This window comes from Peromyscus maniculatus, chromosome 3 (genome assembly GCF_049852395.1).
Source record: "Peromyscus maniculatus bairdii isolate BWxNUB_F1_BW_parent chromosome 3, HU_Pman_BW_mat_3.1, whole genome shotgun sequence".
NCBI classification, from domain to species: Eukaryota; Metazoa; Chordata; class Mammalia; order Rodentia; family Cricetidae; genus Peromyscus; species Peromyscus maniculatus.
The window spans coordinates 126,815,171-126,833,998 of record NC_134854.1 but is presented as its reverse complement, the minus strand read 5'-3'; the positions used below and the strand labels follow the sequence as shown (position 1 = coordinate 126,833,998).

At 36.4% G+C, this 18,828-nt stretch overlaps 1 protein-coding gene across 6 annotated transcripts in view; it reads right to left on the bottom strand.

The window, feature by feature from the left end:
- Positions 1-3,131, bottom strand: part of Cntn6 (contactin 6) — a 346,717-nt gene extending 343,586 nt beyond the window's left edge. For 2 of the 6 annotated variants that reach the window (XM_076567484.1, XM_076567483.1), the window contains exon 1: positions 2,910-3,034. The gene's annotated coding sequence lies outside the window, so the exon portion shown is untranslated. Of the gene's footprint in view, positions 1-2,806; positions 2,878-2,900 lie in introns of those variants that run through there. The other 4 variants (XM_076567479.1, XM_076567480.1, XM_076567482.1 and 1 more) reach the window with 4 other exon arrangements.
- Between the last annotated feature and the right edge of the window lie 15,697 nt (positions 3,132-18,828).

Here is an 18,828-nt window from a genome sequence, read left to right as displayed (position 1 = left end):
CTTAATTTGTCCTACACCCCATTTGGGTAGAACAATAGCCAGGACTAGATATCAACCTCCTATATGATCCCAGAGCCTCAAGCATTGAAAAGGAAATTTTAGGTTTAGACTTTGACTACTTAGACATTAGAAGACATACATTAGGAATAGACTCCTCACTTATGACCAACAGCTTATAAAAACAGGGCTGTAACTTCAGGTATCTACTTCTCAGAGGCATAGGATCTGGGTCCTCAGGCCTTGAGATTGAAAACATGGCATCTAAACTGCCAAGAATGTCATTAATTGATCATTGTCTAAACCTGGTTCAGAAGCCCTTAATCTTAGAAGACTTCTGTATAGCAAGTGGCTTGATATACTATTTCCCCTCCCACAAGTATCAGTCCAAGTAGGTCTATAAGTATCCTAGACAGAAATAAGCATTTTAAGAAAATTGTCTGTTCTGCACTTTGGACATCAGTTAAAACTTGTCTAAAATATAAATGTACATAACATATCTCTGGCCATTCTCCAGTCTTACACTTTGAGAGAGTTCTATTCTCCAGTGATCTACTTAGCCACTGGTCACAATCATCCATTGAGAGTACCTATTATACTTGTTAATAACCACCTTTCTTCTACACTATATTTGTATGTTTTTTTTTTTAATTATTTCTCCAGAGATCACAAAGAGCAGGGATTTGAGAGGAGTTCCCAGCAATATTCTGTTGACAATGATGTATATTTTGAGAATTGGTTAACATTTAAATATGTATTAAAATGGCTCCAAATCATTATTTTTTCATAGTTTTGCTCATATATATAGATTTATTTTCCTAAAACAAGTATTTTACTGCAAATACATATATAACAGAATTTTGGCAACTTATATCATATACCTTCTTTTTTTATAGAGTAAGATATATTTCTTCTTCAAAGATATCTGTCAATTATTGATGATAGAATCACACTAAGTACTCCTTATTCTTAGAAAGAAGACTATATTATAAGAAACCATTCTCTATAAAGCGCTTTTCTCCCCATCTCATCTTATCATGAGAATTTTAGGTGTAAAGAAATAATACCTCATGATTGTTATTATTAGAGGATGGGATCTATCTTTCAAGCTTTCATATTTTGTTTGGTTATTTTTTTTTTACCAAGTACTGAAGCTTATGCTAGCACCTCTCTACTTTACATATTGTCAGTATAAATATGTAGTTAAATAACTAAGTGAATATTTCATAATCCCCTTCTTTCTGTAAGGAAAATAAAAAGGTATCAGTCTGCTTACACTATTTTCCCTAATCTAAAGACTAGAAGCCTATAGTCAACTTAATATACTTCATACTGTCTTCAAAACATAATTCATTTTGTGTGGGATGGGAACAGAGAGCTCAGACCAAATGTGTGATCATCTGCTAAGTGACCAAGTAAATTCAGTTTCATTATAGAAAGTTATACTTCTTGAAAATAAAATTATGACAGTCACTAGAAATGCTTAATGGAAATAAAGGTGCACATTTGATTTTAAGTGATAGGCTTCTTGCTAAGAGCTGATAACTTATGCATTTATATAACCTCATATAAGCCCCTTATATAAAAGTTTCTTGATTGAAAGTCTTTATACTGCATAGTCATGATTATGCTAAAAAAAATCCGTGAAGCATCGAAGATAAAATGACTCTGTATTTCTGTTTGCTATACAAATTGTGGCAGCTTTTTTTGTGTGCATATGTTTGTTCTGTGGAAATGTATATATTTACACATGTTGGGGGGAGGGCTAGAAAAACAAAGCTCAAATATGTTCATTGTAGATTGCAATACACACAAATTGTCGACACATTTCAACAACAATGGTTTTAAAGATGATAAACAAATCCATCAGATAAATGAAAATTGCTTAGAACAAGAGATTCAATACCCAACATATGGTTCCTTGGTTTATAGATATCTTTGAGAAACACTGTCACCATAGAACATTGTGAATCCCTTATTTTCAAGCTGATTCTGTATAATGCCACTGCTCTCCCTGTTTTCTTCCTCAGGATAACTTCTATTTGCTATTCCGTGAATGCCTCTCAGAAGACATAGTCAGGATGTTGATTATTTTAACTTAAATAGCTTTCATTTGGCGAAACAAGAACTATGAATTCCAATCTCCCCCAAACCCCCAATGTTACACTGTCATGTTAACATTAGTACTATATGTAGTGGCTAATCTGAGAACTCTGTAAAGTTTTGCTCCCAAGTCATCAACTTCTGAAACTTTCATAAAGTATTATAAGATCCTTATCATAACAGGCTCAGCTGATGTAAATGGGGAAGAAGCACGACTCTACACACTATTATCTTAAGCCGGGTGCAACCAAAATGTCAGAGGAAATTTGGTGTACCCATTTGACCTCCACTCTTGTGTTTCTCCTGTTGTGAAAACCCTCCCCCAGGAAACTTTTATAACCATTCCTTTAAATCATCTGTGGATACTATAAACCCCACCCCTTAGCCCTTGGAGGAAAAAAAAATAGCAGTCACATCTTCAGATCTGTCTACCGTTACAGAAAGGGCGTGTAGCCATCAGAAAGTACCAGAATTAGCACTGTCATCCAGTCTTGCCTATTAGTTTTACTGCAGCAAAAGACTAGTGAAACACTGGAAAATAAACATGTAGTCTCACTTTGCCTGGTTTGATCCTACATCTCCCGATACAGATTCAATACATTTTTCTCTCACAGGGAATAAACGTTTTTAAACCATCAGCATCATAAAAACACAGCATCAATGAAACAGACACTCCCCCCACCACACACATAATCCCAGCTTTTACCTGTTATACTAATACAAAGGGAGAGAAAGCAAGAAAAGCTGCAGCTTGCCCAGCAAAATTCTCATTGTAGCAGACAGCGCAATTCTGTACTTACGGATCTTACCAGGGAAATGTCTCGGGATCTTTACAATTTTTCCGCAGAACTCTGTCTGGAGCCCTCAGCCAGGCATGCTGTGCATCCAGGCAGAACCAAGCCGTATGGAATGTCTATGCAGCTGGGAGATAATGGGACTCTTTTTCCCAGCTGGGACTGCAAGCCTTTTATCCACTGAGTATTGCGTGGCTCCTCTCTGGTCTTAAGCATGAAATACGCTCCTCTCCTGCTGCATTCCTGACGGAACCTAGACAATTAGTTCTTGAGGCACATGTGCAAAGCTCCCGTTTAGAATATTCAAAGGGAAAATTCTCTCCACACTGAAAGCCCGTTCTGTCTTCCCCATCCTTCACAGATTCAGGCAGCTGGGAGCAGCTGCCATTCCAGTAGCAAGAAAGATTAAATTCACCCCCCCCCCCTTATTCTTTCACTAGATATAGTCACTCCTGTTGGGTCATCAGAAAATCGTTCTTATTGAAAACTGGGTCAGACTAACTACTTATTAGGTATCCAACAGGAAAAGAAGTAGTTTTTCTTCTTCTTCTTTCTTTCTCTGGTTTCACTGCATTGTCATTTGCAAGAAAAGATTAAGCCGGTCAAGGGTCTGCACCGATTTAGACTGTGTTCAAATGGAAGCTTTCTGAAGCATGCCAGCAGCTCCTGGTGTTAGTTAAAGTGAAGAGAAAGGGGAAATAAAATCAAAGGTCTATCAGTACAACCCTTCTAAATTAAATATGTGCATTAGCCTTCTTAAAGATAGCAAATTATATAAAGTAGAATCAAATAGACCAGACACCTAGCATTGCTCTGCTAAACAGTGTGCTTACAATCCTCTGGGCAAAGAGGGAGTTTGCATGTGTTTGTGTAACAGCTCTGTTTAAAAACAATTAAATAAATAAATGTTCTTTTTGTTTCACACAGAGCCCTCTGATGAAACTTTTTAATACTACTGGGTCTTGGAATGGTTTTTGAGGAGACTGTTTGGAAAATAAAAGCTAAGTCAAATACAAAGCACATGTATGTACATAGAGCTCATAACACATACAAACATGCATATAACACAAAATATTTTCAGGTCATGACACAAAAAAGCATATATTTGACATCTGAAATTAAAAAAAAAATGAATGCTTAGAAAACAAAACTACAAATCAAATGGAGTTAAGTAAAGGTAACTTATGACCTGACTTTGATTATAAACAAGGTCTGTATAACTGGATTGTTGGATGCCCATGGATTATAATTCTCTGTAACTATGACCACCCAGCATGCCATTTGTCCTATATGGTCAAGTTCCATCATCAAGAGCTTCATAGGGAAAGTGATTCTTTTTAGTTGTTGTTGGTTATTTTGTTGTTGTTGTTTATATTGGGACATGGTTTCATAATTCTTTCCACACTAGCCTCTAACTCTGTTTCCTGTCTTATCCTCCCAAGTCTTGGGATTATAGATTCCTATCATCATGTGCAGATATGATGGGACTCTCTAAATACATAATATTTTTTTATCCATTTTACGTATCAATCACAAATCTCCCTCTCCTCCCTCCTCCCACAGTGGAGAGAGTGTCTGAACTGACTTAACCCAGTAATCAGATCAGTGAGTACCCTAATTGTCATCATAGAGCCTTCATCCAGTAACTGATGGAAGCAGATGCAGACATCCACAGCCAAGCACCAGGAGTCCAACTGAGGACAGAGAAGAAGGATTCTCTGAGCAGGCATCAGGATCATGATGGGGAAACCTACAGAGATATCCAAACCAAGCTGGTGAGACCTCAGAACAGCTGTGGAGCCTCCATGGTACTGGACTAGGCCCTCTCCATAAGTGAGACAGCTGTGTAGCTTGATCTGCTTAAGGAGCTCCCTGGTGGTAGGAACAGGATCCATCCCAGGTGCATGAGTTGGCTTTTTGAAGCTCACCACTTATGGTGAAAACAAAATTTTAACATATCATTTTGTATACGAGACAACCAGTCATCTAGGAGTAAACTACATTTTTCTCAAGAGGTGGAATTAATTTGGTATAAGATATATCTCTTTACTCTAGTGCCTAGCATCTCCCCCATGCTCCAGGACAGTTGACTTCCTTCCTTTTTATATTAATAAAAAAGGAATGTAAAGGAATTTTATTCCTTTACCATCACTGTATCTAAGCATGTATCAATCACTCTCTCTGAAGTTACAGACTTCCCTAGTGCTCCTCAGGATCAAGAGAAAGTTTTTTTCTCCTCAAGCCAATTCTCTGTGTCACCTTGACAGTTATATTATCTTGTAAATATGTGTAAGACTATTCAAGCCATTCTCTCTTTCAGAATTATCAGATCTCCTGCTTTTCTTCCCCTTCATGCTTGTAGCATAGAGATGTGCTTTTGTATTATCAAATCTTTGAAATTGCTCATGTTTTTGGTATCTCATTTTCTCCAGCTTCTGCTCCATTTCCAGTCTCCTTGTTTATACAATGCACCATGAATAAACTGTCTATAATCATTTACTCCAATGTATAGGTTTTGACCCTTGCTTGAATCCAGCCTGATTGGTCTTTTGTCCCCACATTCCACATAAGTAGCTTGTGTCATGTTCAAAATTGGATTACACTTTTAAAAATCTCAGTAGCCAGTTTGCAGTCTGTAGCTGGAGAGTTTTCTCTCTGGGTCCCACCAAGCCCCAGCAGTCCGACAGCCCACTTATAATAAACACAGAGATGCTTATATTATTTAAACTGTTTGGCCTAATGGCTAAGGCTTCTAGCTATCTATTTCTTAAATCTTAAATTAATCCATTTCTATAAATCTATACCTTGCCACATGACTTGTGGCTTATAGGCATCTTCACATGCTTCTTGTCATGGCGGCAGCTGGCAGTGTGTCCCTTCACCTTCCTGTTCTCTCAATTCTCCTCTCTGTTAGTCCCGCCTATACTTGCTGCCTGGCCACTGGCCAATCAGTGTTTTATTTATTGACCAATCAGAGCAATTTGACATACAGACCATCCCACAGCAGCAGTCCTTGTTTTACTTGACATAATGTCAGTAATTGGTAGAGTTAGTCATTTTCTCCTTGTTTAAAGACTGTCTTTACTTAGCTTTCTGTTTGCCTTCCTTCTTGAGCTGAATTGCCACTTTTTTTTTTATTTTGTGAATCTTTAAACATTGGAGATCAAGGACAATATAAACTAAGTCTAGGACAGAGAAGTTACAAAAAAAATTTTCTGGGGATAATGAAAAATTTCCCAAGAAGTGAAGAAATATACCATCACCCCATAAATCTTTAGATTTTACATATTCTTCAAACTTCACCAGATTTTTCTTTTGAAAACAAATAAGCAAATAAAACATGTAAATTGAAATGATAAATGCTAGAGTTGGGGAGTTTATCATTTGATTTTTGCCAACTTAATAATCAGGCCATCATTGCAAAGGCAAGGGAAAAAAATCAGACACATTTCAATTTCTAAAAACTGATCCCCACATATTTGATCAATTGATTTTAGATAACGGTGAAAAGTGAATTAGATAACAAAAGCATTATAATTCATTAAATGTACAACCACTTAAAAGAAGTAAACATTTACTCCATACTTTCAGCAGGTGACTTGAAATTAAAAGCAAATCTTTTAGTGCTGGAAGAAAATAAATATTTTTATAACTTATATGCATATCTAAGCTAAAAAATGAAATAAAACATAGAATTTTGAACTTCTTCAAAATTGAGAATGACCATGATAGTTTGAATAATAATGGCTCCCAAAGCTTCTTCTGTTTGAATACTTTGTCCTTCAGAGGGTAAAGCCATGTGGATAGAATATGATGAGTGGCCTTTATTGGAGTTGTGACACTATGGGAAGGCTTTGAGGTTTCAAAAGTAACTTTCCAGGTGCCAATTTTGTTTCCTGATTGCAATTCAAGATATAAGCTCTCAACTGTTCCTTCCACTATGCCTTTACTGTGCTATCATGTGCTCTAAACTTCAGAAATGGTAAGCCCAATTAAATGTATTCTTGTATAAGTTGCCTTGGTCATGATGTTTATCACTGAAATAGAAAAGTAACTAAGACACTGACTAACCTTTGAGATATATAATAAAATGACCATTACAATTCAGTTATAAGAAGATAATGAAGGAGTTAATGAACAAAACTATGAACAGAAATTTCATCAACGTATCTGAGAGATATTTAAGCATATAAAAATGGTATTCAACAAAATTATTCGAATTGAGGCTGGAGAGATGTCTTAGCAGTTAAGAATACTGACTGTTCTTACAGATGACCAGGTTCAATTCCCAGCACCCATATAGTGACTCACAATCATCTGGTCCTTACATCATAATTACTCTTGGTCCAGGGACATAATACCCTCCTCCATACTCTGTGGACATCAGACATGCAATTAGCATATAGATATACATACAAAAAATAAGTATTTCTAAAGTTATTTGAAAATTATTAATCTTAAAATTGCAAACCATGGAGGCAGGATGGAAAGCCTGGGAAAGGATCTTCTTTCTCAGAAATATGTTTGAATCTCTCCTCATATAAGACCTATCAATTACTTAAGTCTTTGACCCTTTCCAAGCCATAAACCTGCAATTTTCTAGGATTCTCTAAGAGAAACTTCATTAACCAAGAAAGCTTATGAACTCAACTTGTGTCATTCTAATGGTGTGTGGTTACTACACTCAACTCCTTTTATACAGTCATATCCGTTACCTTGCTTATAAAATGAGAAGAAAGGAATGTGTGTTTATGGGGGAGTTCTCAGCAACCTTTTGAGATATAACTCAGTGCTACCAATGTGATATATATGACAAATCCTCAGTAAATTAATAGCTTCCCCTTGAGATAAAATTAATACTTTCCCTTCAGAATCCCCCACTCTCCCTTCATTACTTCATGTTTTCATCTTATCTCCATGTAGCTAGGTTTCTTCAGTCTCACCTGGCCCTGAGGTCCCATAGCCACTTATGAAATAATCATTCTGAAGCTTATTATTAATTACCAATTGTGTGACCTATGGCAGGCTTCTTGCTAGCTAGCTCTTATAACTTAATCCATTTCTGTTAATATATAAGCTGCCATGTGGCCATGGCTTACTACTATTTTCACATCTTGCTTCTTTTGGCAATGGCTGGCTTCTCCCTCTTCTCCTTTCTTCTCTCCATATATCTGCTTGGATTTCCCACCTACCTCTAAGCTGCCTTGCCATAGGCCAATGCAGCTTTATTTATCAACCAATCAGAGCAACACATACTCAGAGCAGACAGAAAGACATCCCACAGCATCTCTCTACCTATTTTTAGTTTGGAAGGAAACTTACATTTCACTCATGGGTATAGCTTACTTGCTTCCAAGGGCTGTACTATTTCTTAACCCTGTACTTAAGCCTACATTAAAATGTCTCCAATAAAAATTTTCAACGTCATTTCTCCAGTTAGTTCTGAAATGTTTCAGCCTCAGCCAAGATATCTAAAATTTCAGAGGAACCATTTAGGCTGCTAAGAATGGTAACATGGAGCCACATCTTTCTTCAGTCAACAATGAAGCTATAACCATGTGATACCATTACACATCCATTATTAATAAAATTTGGAGCTATAGATATGTCTCAGAGGTCAAGAACACATGCTCTTCTTCCAGTGGACCTGAGTTTCATCCCCAGTACCCATGTTGAGGGACTTGCAACTATCTGTAATTCCAGATCCAGGGTATCTGATGGGAGTGGGATATGTAGACAGGTGATCTCAAACTGTATAAGAAATCAAGCTGAGCAAACCATAAGGAACAAGCCAACGATAACACCACTTTCATAGTGTCTGCTTCAGTCCCTGCCTTGATATCTTGCCCTTCCTCCCCACAATGATGGACTATAATCTGGAAGGTAAAATACACTCCTCTTTGTAAGATGATTTTGGTTAAAGTGTTTATTACAGCAACAGAAAACAAACTTGGAAATTCTCTGACGACACATAAGTCACAGCATGAATATGTTCCAAATACCAAATAAATACTAACGAAAAACTATGACAAATTCTATTGCAAAATCATCTTCACCTCCATACAAATGAAATCACATGTGTACATAAAAATATTCAGAGAATATTTACAGAATTTTTTCATAGAAGAACCACATTAGAACAACACTAAGGTCTACCCATATGTGAGTAGATAAACACATTGTGGCATATTAATGAATGTAGTACATGTTAGAAATAAAACAACATAAATTGCTGATATGACTTGGATGAATTCCAAAAATATCATGCTAAGAGAAAAATATTCAAGAATAAATAAAGCAATTCTGTACAGATAGAAAAGAGAGAGACTAGTTGCTTGGGACCAAGGTGGGAGATTAATTATGTGTGGGCAAAAGGGAACATTTAGGTTAATGAAAAGACCTATTTTAGATTGTGGCAGTGGTGACAGGGATATATGAATTTGACAAACCTTATCAAGTATACAAGTGGGTACACTTTATTTCATGGAAGGTATAACCTAATGAAGTTCTCTTTTTATAAATTAAATGATGACAGATTTTTCTCTCCCAGGCTTTGTGAGTTGGGGGAGGGATGCCTCTGCAATGCTTCTCTCCTTCCTCACATTCTCAGGGAATACTGAGGCTTCTCACTTGTCAAACAAAAGCCATTCTGAAGAACTAGTCACCAATGTCATTAGCTTCGGGCTTCCCAACACCTCAACCTCTTCTGTTCCCAGCAATTAGTAAGCTGTTGCTTTTATATGTTTGTCTCATGGAAAAGTTACCTACAATGGATTAATAATCCTCTTACAGGAGTGTCCAAACATTTCACATTGCAGCAGGATGATGCTGTCACCTATAAATTTCATGCTGAAGTTCTTTGCAATTAAGTTATAAAAATGAGTCTCAAAAAAGAACAAAGAAAAAGAAAATGAAAACTCATAATATTTAAAGAAGTTTATAGATTTGTATTGGACTTTTTTTTATAGCTATCCTGGGCCTATTGAGGCCACATGTGGTCTGTGGGGTGCAGGATAGACATACTTGCTTGAAACATTTGAAAATAATGTATAATCATAGTAACTTCTTGATACATAAGTGCTTTAAAGATACATAGTATATCAACTTAATAATGTGCCATTGGTTTCATTTGTTTTACTACTTGATGTTTAATCTTCTGTTTAGATACTTTGATTCCTGTGTGAAATCCATGCTTGGAATAAATTTTCATAAGACATGCTCCTCTGCCAATTATAGATAAGATATCATCAAAATATCAAGGATTTTCTATAATTTCCTATATGTCAGACATGTATTCTGAAATCTCATTTGGTTCTTACTACAACCTTCAGAGGAAGTTGTTTAAACTTTTTTCCTGGTAACTGAGGTTTGGAAAGAAATTCACTAGTATGCCAACATCACACAGGCATAAAAGGTCAGGTAGAGATTTGAATCTATGTGTATTTGACTCCAGCATCTGTAACCTGAACTTTTAGCTAGGAGCCTGACTACATTTACTGCTGCACCAATATAAAACAAAAACATAGGCTTTTATTTTTAGTTTATTTCCACTTTTTAAAGCATAATGAAATGGTTTATCTACACATAATACTTTAAGCTGTAACTGGCCAGACTTTTTAACAATTAACTGGACACTTAAGCCCTTTCTTCTTTAAAGAATATTTTATGTACATGGAAGTGGTATGAATATAAATATTCATCTCATCCTTCCACTGTGCTTTATATCAAATGGTTCCAAGAATATCACATCATATTTCTGTTTATACTTTTCTTTCCTATGTTGGTAAAAGAGAAGACAGGATTAAAATATCAACTGAAATAAACTACACACACCATATTTACCTTCTGTTAGGTAAAAGTCCAGAAAAGGATAAATGGTAACAATTTCCATGGTCTTTTGCTCCAAGTAATTTCTTCACTTTATTCTACATATGTATAATTTTTACAGATATTCAAATTTTCATTATCCTATGGACAAATAAAGCAGCAGCATTTTACCATGAAATGTATTGTTATTCAAAGGCAAAACAGTGAGTGAAATGAAGGTATTCTCCTTCAACTAGATGATGGAAAAATGCACATTTTAGAAAGCTGTTGCAATAATTCAGTTCAGTTCCCTTGAATATATACATGTAAAAATAGAAGAATTGTTACACACACTATCACTTTCAACAGGGAGTAAGACCTAGACTCTTCTGACATGAATTGCTTTGCTTCAGCTGTGGAAGGACACTGGAAAATCGTTTCATGGAACTGCTTGCCACCTGCTGCTCCCAACACTGAATTTTAATGAGTGCCAATTGCTCTGCAAGAGTCTCACTATTTTAGAAATATTATTTAACATGAAGCCCATTGTGCTCTCTCTAAATTGCAGGGTAAATTGCTTGGGCCCCAGTGAAAATAAATGTATTTCATTAATGCTGTTCTTCTTCTAATCTTTTTAACCCTGAAGACTGAGTGATTTCCCATGCATAATAATTATGGCTATATCATCTTTCCTAGTCACAATGAAGAGGTCAGAATGTATAAACTTTAAAATCTGGATATTCACTAACAGATTAGCAGCTTAAACAACTGTTCTGCCTTCTCCATTCTTGTCTGCAATTTATGAGATATACAAACCATTGCTTTGACTTTCAATGTTGGCTAGACACAGACAATATGAGTTTAATCAGTTTTCATTGAAGAGAATTTAACTATTAGCCTAACGACATCATTACCTGCAATACTTTGTATCCTTTTCTTCTGCAGACAATACACTGGCATTTCTTTTATAATCATATGGTAGATTGATTAGTCTCAGTTTTCACTGCTCCTTACATATGCTACCTTGCTAGAGATATATCATGCATAGAAAATGTCCCTCTGCCCTTTGATTTGGAGCCTAAGTATGTTAACTGCTTTGACCAGTTATGTATATATAGAAGGCACGGAGCACCAGCTATTGGCTTAGGCTTTGAGTATATTTTATGTGATTCTTACTACCTTCTTGTACATCTGCCACTGAAACAAACAAACAAATAAACAACAAAATTAGTTTGGCACACATGAAAGAATATTGACAAATGCCTGGAGCAGAGCCATTCTTTTTAATATTCAAGCTTGAGCTTCTCAGGCAAGTCCATCCTACTTGACCTGACCCTCTGCTCTTATAGACACAGAGTTAAAATTGATGGCTACTTTAAGCCAGTGAATCTTGAGATTTTTTTCCTGTGCAACAACCACTAGTTAGAACCCATCTTATTACCTCCTGGAAAATGAGTTGGACTAGTCTCTATCCTTCCTGATTATAGCCTTTATGTCTTTTGTCCCATGGGAATTATTCATTTGAAAACGTGACCTTGACTAAGAGAAAAGGAAAAGCTAGAGAGATGGTTCAGAAGTTGAGTGTTTCCCCACTCTTGCATCTAAGTGGGCCTGTTAACATTTTCCATTAACTTCACCTTCAGGGATTCCAATGATCTCTTCTGACCTCTTTGACATTCACAAACATGTGACTTACAATCACCCAGACAAACACTAACAAAATAAAACCTTTTTTAATATAAGAAATTAAAGAAAGCCAATGAACCTAACTGTGATATTTAATTTTGATTGCCAATTTTATGTAATCATCATGGAAACACACCTCTGGTTTTGTCTCTAAGTGTGTTTCTCAAAGAGATTAACCAAGGATGGAAGGTCCACCTTGGATATGGGTGGCACTGTCTCGTGGTGTTGGGGTCCAAGACTGAATAAAAAGAGAAATCAAGTTGAGCACTAGCATTTCTTTGTCTTTCTGACTTTAGATGTGATGTAACCATCCCCATCATGCTACTGCCACCATAACTACCCTCCCTTGTAAGCACACATCCTCAATCTGTGAGTGATAATAAGCCCTTTCTTCCTTACATTGTTTTTGTCACGTGTTTTGTTAGAGTAATGAAAAATTAACTAGCATTGCATGTGTTATTACATTTTCTAAAACAAAGTATGAATGATCATTAAATACTATGGGAACATCAAGAAGTATAATCAATGTCAACTCAGCCATTTATCTGGGGTAAGCATGGATAAATGATTTATGCATTGGTCCCCATAAGTGATGGTAGATATGACTATGTACTTCAAATTGTCAATTGTAAGAAAGGATCATTTTGAGAGAGAAAAGAGAATTAACGTAATTCTTATCTCTTCTGGAACAATGAACTGATTGCCTACTTTGCATATTGGTCAGGAATCACCTGAGGAGATATTACCTTACCTCTTCTGTACATGAAGCAAACACATATATATGAGTCAAAATCAAGTATTCTGAAACTGGACAAAGTCCTGAGCAGGAAATAAGAGTTATAAGAGATGAAGCATTGTTAGATAAATCTGTGATAGGATAGAAGAGACATGAACTTGAATATGGTGCAGAAAAATGCACAGAAAATATACTTCCTACTTTGCAACTATCAGATTCACTGACAGTTTCCAGGAAGTTCATTTTGTAACCAAGTATGCTTCTGGACTGAGCCAGCCAGATTCCCTCCAATGATAGAAGAACCATAGCAGGCCCAAGCCCCTCACCCCCGGATCAAGGCTTTGCAAGGATGTCCCACCGTGGGTAATTGCTCCAAAAGCCCAGCTCATGGTCATGCCCCAACTGAATGTACCAGGCTTTGCTGACTCCCTTTGGGAGGCTCTATCTTTTTAGAGGAGAGGATGGGGGTGGGGTTGAGGAGGCAAGGCTTAGAGGAGCCGGAGGAAGGTTGAGAAGGAGATCTGTGGTTGATATGTAAAATGAATGAAAAAATTCTTAATAAAGGAAAAAAAGGACAAAAGCATGGTGAAAATCTGCTGTCTCACTGAATTTGGTTTAAAGCTTTAACTGACATCTATGATCCTATCGCTTTACTCCAGATTTAAATGTCTCTCATCCTGTGCTATCAATTGAATTTTTCTAGGTTTCTTTGGTATTTGGATAACCAAGACTTTCTTCCCTAGAGAGATGGCACCCTTTTCTACTTTGCTCAAGAGCAACTTCATTACAGATATTCTCCTTTTCATTATTACTATAAAATTCAATTCAGAAGATCACTCCAGTAACTTGGTGGACTTGTAGAGATGTTCTTTCATAATAGCACTGTGTAGGAACACATGAAGCTGTGTGTAGTGGTAAGGGATATTCCTATCCAAATACTAACTTCTTTGTCTTTGTAAGAGTCCAATAAAATATAATTACTAAAAATGTGAGGTAGGAGTGAAAAGAACTTTTTGTGCCCTCTCATGAAAAATTTTCTCTTAACATTTTGAACTGTAAGTCTAGCAAACCTGAAAATATATGGAAATAGATACATATTCTTCAAAGTGGGAGACTTCATACCTACTACCTATCACTTTCTAGGTCTATATATTCTCTTCTCTTTGGACATGACCACAAATCACATATAGATAAGTAAAGTACAGAAGTTACCATCTACAGAGTTCTCAGTGAATGCTGTCTTCTTGGAATTGTAAGCTCATGTGAGTCTTGGATAGTTTATTCCAACATTTTATTTGAATGGCTGCCTCTGAGTCATGAGGGATAGGGTAAAACTGGTGAAAAGCCACTATTATTCACCCACTGCTAGTCATCCTTTGCCAATAAATGTATCCCTTGGTGTTAGTAAACAACACCCAGTGCATAATAAAAATAGATAGATAAGCCATATTGCAAGTCTTCAGAATGTGAGATAAGCTACAGATCTGTAAACAGGAAAGAAAAATCTATATCATAAATAGTTTTAAATTCTAAACATAAATAGTTCTCCCCTTTCAGTGTGATAATGTCCATTAGATTCACGTTGAATGATGCCATATCGAGGAGCCATGATTGACCACCACTGTGAATAAGAAACAGACAGAAAGCAGTGGTTGTCATCCATGCGTAGTCAAGGAGAGAAGCTAATCAACATTCACAGATCATTCATTCTTTCCAATCAAGTCATTCTTTTCAGCTTGAGAGACAAGTGTCGCTTGCAGTGGCTGCCCTCTTGTGGACAATGATATGAAACAAAAAAGAAAAGGAAGAGGGGAGAGGAGGAGGCGCCCTACTTCCCAGAGTCCATCATCTTGAATGAATGTTTCTGGAGCCTAATTGCCGTTCTTCGCTTTTGTTGACCTTTAACTAACCAGATAAACCATTCATCACCGGTCAGGAATCCATGTATACTCATAGTTCATGAAGCTTCCCTCTAGGAAGAACAGTGGGTGGACGATTCACAGCTCTGTGTTCCAGAAAGATTTCATTTGCTCAAGGCTATCCCTGAGATGAAGTATCATAAGACTGTATGGACTTTTGGGTTCCATCAAGATTTAACATTAATGAAACTTTTGTTAGTTCTTGATATATGATACCACTTGAAGGGCTCTAGCAGTTGGAGCATGACAAACACAGACCCAAGATTGGCAAACATGGCGCTGACGAGCTTTGCCTTTTACACACACAATCTTGGTGCTAAAAACCATTAGATTACATTCCTAAAGATAATCCCCAAGTTACATACATATTTGGCCACTCACTCATTCTTGAGATAAAACACCAAGGCCCAACAATCAAAATCTATTGTTTGGCTAACATGTCCAATCAGGACTTACCAACTCACCCTAACAGAGATACCCTCCTTTCTCCTTAAAAACCCACTCCTGTAAAAATTAGTTGCTGGTGGCTGATTGCTTGCTTGCTTGCTGCTGCTGCTGCTGCTGCTGCTGCTGCTGCTGCTGCTGCTGCTGCTGCTGCTGCTACTGCTGCTGCTTGGTGTCTACATTTCCAGCCCTGCCTCCTACTTGCTTCTTAAGGGTAATAAGTCTCCTTTGTGCTAAGAATTTAGTGTCTGGGTGTGTCCTGAATTGATTTCAAGGCCCTGTCCTCCCTTACACTCCTCTTTGATTATTATTTTCAGAAACAATACATGTGAATGAAAAATCCCAAACCCTACCAAATTATGTACCTCTTTCGCTGTGAGTAGAAGAAGTATGTGATGAGATAATGTTTTAGAACATATGTATTGGAAGGTATACTTCAAAGTAGAAAGATTTGTCCTTAAAAGTGTTTTCCTACAGCAGTCCCAGACTCTTTAAGGATACATCTCATCATAAGACATACTTTTTTTTATAATAAGACATCTACATTGTTCATCTTTATTGCTAATTGTTTTAATAAGTATAATCATCAAAATGATACACAAGTGTGATATACTTCACACTTTATAGGTAATTAAATTTCTATGAAGTACAATACATAAGAAAATTAACATGGTCTTGAAACTAGAGTAAAAACATATGACTCTCATTAGTAGGAAATGATCTTTGCTGTGCTTCTTGTCTCATTTTCTGATAAATACTGAAAAAAGCAGTAACAACAAAAAAGAAAAACCAAAAAATGCCACCATCAGAAGACCAATGCTTACAAGAAGTATTGATATGTTCCAGACAAAAGGTTGCATTTAACATAGCAGGTGGATTGGGGGCTACCAGTGTAATTGAGCCCAGTAGTCCATCAACTACTCCAACTGTTGGCTACTTTGCTGTTAAGAGGGTCAGGCAGCCAAATAAACAACCATATTATGGTGCTACCAATGCTTCAAACTTTGTGTCTATCAGTGGTTCATTTCAAAAATTCTTTTTGTGATGTAGTAGATAACACATTTCTTCAAATTTCTTACTTTGTCTTGCAGTAGGAAAGGGGAAAGCCATTTAGGAATCTTCTTTTCACTCTATATCATAACAACCTGTACTACAAGTGACAAGAAGCCAATTTAGAGGTTTCTCTCAGCTTGCTGTTAGACATAACAGTGCAATTTTGTAGATAGGATCAGGGTAAATAATCACATAATTGGCCCTTGTGTACATTGGTACATAGGCTTAGGTCTGTACATTTTTAACCTAGATTCAGAACCCCAGGTTTTCAGGTAAACAGGAATCTATTCTAGTTTATCAAAAACAATTTTCAAAATGTCCTCATATAATGTATGTTACCCTTTTCCCAAACATAATTATTATGGAAGATGACCACTGCCTCCTTTTAAAAAGAATACTTACTATTAAAAATATGTGTATGTGAGTGGGGAAATATGTGTATGTGAGAGGCCATGGAAGACAGAAGAGGATATCAGAAGTACAAGTTGTATTTACATTTCCAGGCACCATTTCCTTTAAGAGCAAATTAGAAATCCCTTCTCTATATACAATTGTCATGTGAACTGCAAGTTTCTCCTGTTCTTTTGAATCAATAAGCACTGGGTGATTACTGGTATCTGGAAGTCTATAGCTTGAAACAGGTGCTCTCCACATTGTAGTCAATGATAATTACTTACTGTTCCCTAGAACTCTTTAACATTAAAATAATTAAGTCTGTAAGTTTCTTAGTTGAGTATCCAAGCAGTCCATGAAAGAGAACACATGGCTGGGAATAATAATCTATTTGGATATTGCCATGGATATCTACAGAAAAGTCCTGCTTCCATTATAGCAACTGTATCTAACATGTGCTTAAAATACACTGCTACATGCTGTTATTCCTTTCTGGAAACCAATCCCCATGTTGATCATAGAAATGTTTTTTCCAATGTAATTTTGATCATCAAACTTTTGCCTGGTCTATACAGCATAGAGAATATCAGAGAGACAAGGACTCCCCTTACCTGAATATTATATTTTTCTCACCTTCACAAAGGAAAAATTTTCTGAACTGTGCAATGAAATATGTACAAAAGCTAGACTTTCTTATCCCATGGTATAAATTCATTCTAACCCTCTTAATTTATTCAGTGCAAAAACAGTTTTTCTGGATAATGGCAAGAGAGTTGTATTAGTAAGTATCATTTATTGGAGATAGAATCATGTGTTACTCTCTAGGCACTGTCATGAAAAATAATAAATAATAATTCTTGGGAGCAAAAGAGATGGCTGGTGGTAAGAGCACTGCCTGCTCTTGCCAAGGACCTGGGTTAAATTCAAAGCATCCACATCTGTTAGTTCCATTCCAGGAGATCTGATGCCCTCTTCTGAACCCTGTGGACCCTGGATACACATGGTGTATGAATATACATGCAGGAAAAACATCTAAACACTAAAATAAAGTTTTAACAAGGAACATTTCCTATTATTTTTCCCAGAATATTGAATAAAGACTCACATATGAGTATTCTCTTGCCAATTCATTCCTTTCTTATAATATACTTATGCTGAGTTTTATATTCTTGGCTTCCTTCAAGGCAGAACTAAAATAAAGGTGTATATGAGTGTTCAAATGTAGAATATGAGCTCAAGAAGCAGACATGAAAGATGGGACACAATAAATAAGAGACAATTTGAGGATGGGTCATATTATTGTACATTTTTTTCTGAAAAGATGGGTTGCTCCAGACCAAACTGAAGTAAATTTCAACATAAACTGTCCATCATCCCTGGACTTGTTTGGCTTAAGATTCATTCTTTGGGGCATTAACTCCTTTACACCACTGGTTTACAAGCATGTGAACACTTAATGGATGCCTATGGGTGTTCCACAGCCATGAGGTCAGAGAAGGCCTCAGGCAGAAGATGGAGAGTACAATGTAGGAGGTGAAAAAATGTTGCCAATTATACGTGAATGGCCACAGAGTGTGGAGGGTCAACTGAAACAACAGATAGGTTGACAAGATCTGAAATGATGTCCAGGAAACTACCACAAATAAGTCTCCCAAGAAGAATTGGATTAAAATGAAAGTCATCATCTTTATTATTTAGCTTCACTCAAATTTCAGTGATGTGATTTCAGTACTTTAGGCTTCAGAATGCACTTTGCATTTAGTAGAGGTAGGTCTAGTACTGTATTAATATATGAATTCTGCTGCACGTTACCTTCAATCAGGTCTTTTATATAAAAACATAAACAGACATTTTTATGTTATTTTAACTTTTCTTTCAAAAAGGCATGTTTATTTAA